Here is a 6,060-nt window from a genome sequence, read left to right as displayed (position 1 = left end):
TGTTTACTTCGGGTGTCGAAAAAAAATTCGGGTGTAGAGTAGGAACGTGTTCAAATTGTACTTCGCGTGTCGAAAAATTCGGATACAAAAGGTACGACGAAAATTGCTTACTTCGTGTGTCGAAATAAAATTCGGGTGTAGAGTCGAAAAATTGCTCGAATTTTACTTCGGATGTTGGAAAATTTGGATGTAGATACGTTCGTGTGTAGAGGTTCCACTGTGTATATATATATAATATATATATATATATATATATATATATATATATATATATATATATATATATATATACCGGTATATATATATATATATATATTTATATATATATATATATATATATATATATATATATATATATATATATATATATATATCACTCTTAATGTTTCTATTTCCCTGTCAAACCCTGCAGCAGTTTTTATTATTTATCTAATATTTGATGATCGAAGAAAATGTTATTCCCTAATTTTTCGTTATTGCCAATTATATATATATATATATATATATATATATATACATATATATATATATATATATATATATATATACATATATATATATATATATATATACATATATATATATTATATATATATACTTAAGCTTCACTGGTTGGGAGTATGTTGGAAGTTAGCCTAGCAAATATTAGGATGTCCAATTCAGCCACAGTGCTCATATCCATACATTCTTCTTCACTCAAGGTGTTGACTACTGCAATGTAATTGTTCTGTGGCTACTTCTCTCCTGGTAAGGGTAGAAGAGAATCTTTAGCTATGGTGAGCAGCTCTTTTATGAGATGGATACTCCAAAATAAAACCATTGTTCTCTAGCCTTCGGTATTGCCATAGCCTCAGTACCCTCTACAGTCTTGAGTTAAGAGTTTTCTTGCTTCAGGGTACACTCAGGCACACTATTCTTTCTCTTTACTTATTACCTCTCCTCACTGGGCTATTTTCCCTGTTGGAGCCCTTGGGTGTTCCAACAAGGGTTATAGCTCAGCTAATAATAATAATAATAATAATAATAATAATAATACAATATAAATAACAACAACAATAATAAATATATATGCTCACACTCATATGTGTGTGTGTGTATATATATATATATATATATATATATATATATATATATATATATATATATATATATATATATATACACACACACATACATACATACATACATATACATAGATATACATTAATATAAAATAATAATAATAATAATAATAATAATAATAATAATAATAATAATAATAATAATAATGAGAATCCTGTAATAAGAACTTTCTACAAAAACATTCATGGAATATGTGCCATACCCGAATATGTAAGACGTTCCAAACTTTTACATAACAGACGATCCTCAAATACCTAAGGTAAGCACCAAGTATACTATAGGTAAAGGGTAGCCACCAGCAGTAGTCTGGTTAATTGGGGAAAATGTACATTCCGGTCAGTACTATCACGATAAGGTAACGTTGTCTCAGTGATAGGGAGTAGAAGTGGTTATTGTGGATATAAAAATGCACACACACACCCATTTATATATATATATATATATATATATATATATATATATATATATATATATATATATATATATACACACACAAATATAGATAGATACATTATCATTATTATTATTTAGAGTCTATATATTCATTTATCAATAAATATGTATATATATATATATATATATATATATATATATATATATATATATATATATATAAATACTGTGTATATATATATATATATATATATATATATATATATATATGTACTGTATATAAATACTGTATATATATATATATATATATATATATATATATATATATATATATATATATATATATATATATATATATAAATGAACTTATGGTTTTTGTCAATTCACGACAACACTTGACCTGTTTAATGTTAATCCTTCATCAAAGCTATATTGAACATTGGCAATACACTTCAATATTAAGGATAGCACAAGAGAATTTAACTACTAAACCCAAATATTAGTGAAGAAAATTTTATACTATATATATATAGTATATAGTATAAATTTCAAACTATTATATTTGATAACAAAACAATTTTCCAACGAGTCTCCAAAACACAACACGGAGGATTCACAACTCACTAAATTAATAATAATATGCCTTTGTTACCTTAAGTAACACAAGAGAGTAAAAACAAGACACTCAAAGCCTGTAACAAATAATACTAATATTAGTTCTTGTTTTCTTTCCAGATCGAGTGAGATAAATGTAGATTCCTAGACGTTTTCCCGAAGCGAACGTTCTTCCCAACAGACAGGAAAGGAAAACAAACGTTTGTGCGAAAACTTTTCCGCTCCAGGTGATTCGAGGACCAAAACATATCTTAAGGGTTAATGTATTCAAATGTATTCTAGTCGCCTATTATTTTCCGATCTGTTGCGGATGGTGTGTTCAAAAACAGAATAAATGGTTGGAATTTGAATGCTGGTCTTTAAATATAAGATATTAAATTTTACTTATAGAATTTTTTTCAAGTAGAAAAGTTTTATTATAGTTATGTATGATACATCTATGGATATAATATAAGATTAATTTTATTCTTAATTTTATTCTTAATTTTTTTTTCTTTTTTTTAAGAAAAGTTTCTATATATGTACTGGTGTAGCTATGGATATTCGTAATATTATTGGCATATTCAAGAAAATTTGGTGTTACGAATTTTACATTTGAAAAAAAAGGAACTTTTTTTTTAAATAAAGCTTTGGATAATCAAGTGATCAGTCATTGAATATAAATGATATCAAGTTTTTTTTCAAGTAGAAAGTTTCTATATAATTATGTACTGATATATCTATGGATATTCGTAGTATTATTGGCAGATTTAAGAAAAATTTGCGTCATAAAATTTACATTCAAAAAAGGAAAAAAGGATTTTTTTTTTTCAAAGTAAAGCTTTGGATAATCGAGTGATCAGTAAACTGTTTGAGATTACTATAATATAAAAAATACTCCATTTTGGCTAAATAATTTTGAAGCAATTCAAAATGGGAAATGTATGCAAATAATTATAAAATAAAGTATAATTAATATATTAGAAAGTAAATCAAGTTTCAGGGGTTGTGAAGCAGTTCAATTTCTAATGAACTCGGTGAGTTTACAAGTATAACTTAAATATCAATCAAAGTCTGATCTTAAGTTCTAAAAAAGTAGCAAATTAATCCCAATTTATAAAAAAGAAGCAAATTAATCCCAATTTATAAAAAAGAAGCAAATTAATCCCAATTTATAAAAAAGAAGCAAATTAATCCCAATTTATAAAAAAGAAGCAAATTAATCCCAATTTATAAAAAAGAAGCAAATTAATCCCAATTTATAAAAAAGAAGCAAATTAATCCCAGGTTCAAAGACTGCACCAAATTATTCTAAAGTTCTATAAAAGCAAAAGATAAATTTCAAGTTCCAATACATCAGCAAATAAATCCCAAATTATAAAAATGCAGAGAATTAATTCTAAGTTATAAGAAAAAGAAAATAAATTCAAACTTCTAAGAAAGCAGCAAATTAATTCTCTCTTCTTGGAAAGCAGCAAATTATTCTCTGTTCTAGGAAAGCAGCAAATTAATTCTCTCTTCTTGGAAAGCAGCAAATTAATTCTCTCTTCTTGAAAAGCAGCAAATTAATTCCAAGTTCTAAGAAAGCAGCAAATTAATTCCAAGTTCTAACAAAGCAGCAAATTAACTCCAAGTTCTAACAAAGCAGCAAATTGATTCCAAGTTGTATGAGAGCAGCAAAAACTCCAAGCTCTAAAAAGCAGCAAATTAATTCCAAGCTCTTTAGAAAGCAGCAATTTAATTCCAAGTTCTAAGAAAGCAGCAAATTAATTCCAAGTTCTGAGAAAGCAGCAAAATAATTCCAAGTTCTGAGAAAGTAGCAAATTAATACCAAGCTCTAAAGCAGCAAATTAACTCCAAGCTCTAAAAAGCAGCATTTTAATTCTAAGCTTTTTGGAAAGCAGCAAATTAATTCCAAGTTCTAAGAAAGCAGCTAATTAATTCCAAGTTCTAAAATAGCCGCATATTATTTCCAACTTCTAAGAAAGCAGCAAATTAATTCCAAGCTCTAAGAAAGCAGCTAATTAATTCCAAGCTCTAAGAGAGCAGCAAATTAATTCCAAGCTCTAAGAAAGCAGTAAATTAATTTCAAGCTCTAAGAAAGCAGCAAATTAATTCCAAGCTCTAAAAAAGCAGCAAATTAATTCCAAGTTCTAAGAAAGCAGCAAATTAATTCCAAGCTCTAATACTCAACAGTGTATGTAAAATCTGATGAATATTTTCAAAATTATAGCGAAACAGATGAGAAACGTAAAATAATTTGATTCTGAATTCCATTACGTGATACGTATAAAGTCAGTTATAAAAATGTCTTTTCATGTAAATCCTCCCATTAATATAAATGCTTTCACCTCTTAATGATTTTGATATTACGTCACTGAAGAACTTCGTAAAATAATCCAATACTAGTGGAGCTTAGTCATTATCTACGATTTTAATATCTGAAGGATATATATATATATATATATATATATATATATATATATATGTATATATATATATATATATATATATATATATATATATATATATATGTATGTATGTATGTATGTATGTATGTATGTATGTATGTATGTATGTATATATATATTTATATATATATATATATATATATATATATATATATATATATATATATACACACATATATATATATATACATACATATATATATATATATATATATATATATATATATATATATATATATATATATATATAGGCTTATCCCTATTCAAACATTATCTTTTATATATATTTTCAACGAATATCTAAAAATAATACATTTGATGACTCATAAATTAACAATAATAATAATAATAATAATAATAATAATAATTATAATAATAATGTCTAATGCATTAGGTACAATTTGGCAGAATTTCAAGAGAAAATGTACATTATAGGTTTTGATTTTTAATATCCTGCTTCATAATCTGCCAAACTAAAAACGACTTTCAAAATATTAGTTACTGTATCTGTTAAAACATGTATCCTACTTTCATGAATTTGCAAACTTTGACATTTAAACACTGAATCCATTATTAAATTATTATACTCGATATGACATTTTTTCCAGACTTTCCAGAACGAAATCATTCATTTTGCAATTATCTTCCAGCAATTCCTCTTTTGAGAATGAAATACTTCATATAAATTTGTTGAAATTGTAAGCTACTATTCGCCATGACGAAAACCGTGCTTCTGCGAACCTTAGAAACTTTATATTCAAATAAGATAAATTTGAAGGCTTGGTTAACAAAAAGACATTCACTTGGCTGTTTTCAATTTTCTTTAAATCCCCATTAGTTCATCAAAATGGCGACTGTAAAAAATGACTAGGCCTAAGTTTTGAGTAAGCTTAATGTTTTAAGAGGACTAGTTTTGGGTAAGCTTAAGTTTTGAGTAGGCGTAAGTAAATTTAAAGGACTAGTTTATTTGCTGAATAGGTTATAAACATGAAGGCATAGTTAAAAAAAAAAAAGAAAAAAAAAAACTTAATTCGCTTAGTTGTTTCCAATTAGTTTTAAGTCATCCTCAGTTCATCAAATGGCTACTGTTAAAGATGAGTATGCCTAAGTTTTGAGTAAGCTTAAACTTCGAGTGGGCCTAGTTTTGAGTAAGCTTATGTTTTGAGTAGTCCTAGTTTTGAGTAAGCTTAAGTTTTGAGTACGCCTAAGGTTTGAGTAAGCTTAAATTTTGAGTAGACCTAGTTAAGTTTTGAGTAGGCCTAAGGTTTGAGTAAGCTTAAGTTTTGAGTAAGCCCAGTTTTGAGTAAGCTTAAGGCTTGAGTAGGCCTAAATACATTTTAAGGCTTAGTTTACTTTTGGTTGTTTCCGAATAGTTTTAAATCATCATCCGTTTATCACATGGGAATTCTAAAAAAAAATTAGCAGGCCTACGTTTGAAAAAGGAAATAAAGCGTGGAATACTGCAAATAAATAAATTGTA

At 26.4% G+C, this 6,060-nt stretch overlaps 1 protein-coding gene across 1 annotated transcript in view; it reads left to right on the top strand.

The window, feature by feature from the left end:
* The first annotated feature begins 2,249 nt into the window (after nucleotides 1-2,249).
* The window catches only part of LOC137642740 (protein CEPU-1-like), a 142,861-nt gene continuing 139,050 nt past the window's right edge, over nucleotides 2,250-6,060 (top strand). The window contains exon 1 of the mRNA XM_068375579.1: nucleotides 2,250-2,357. The gene's annotated coding sequence lies outside the window, so the exon portion shown is untranslated. The remainder of the gene's footprint in view (nucleotides 2,358-6,060) is intronic.

Source organism: Palaemon carinicauda, chromosome 1 (assembly GCF_036898095.1).
Source record: "Palaemon carinicauda isolate YSFRI2023 chromosome 1, ASM3689809v2, whole genome shotgun sequence".
In the NCBI taxonomy this organism is placed as follows: Eukaryota; Metazoa; Arthropoda; class Malacostraca; order Decapoda; family Palaemonidae; genus Palaemon; species Palaemon carinicauda.
The sequence above is the reverse complement of the archived record's forward strand: the minus strand, read 5'-3'. Positions and strand labels throughout refer to the sequence as shown.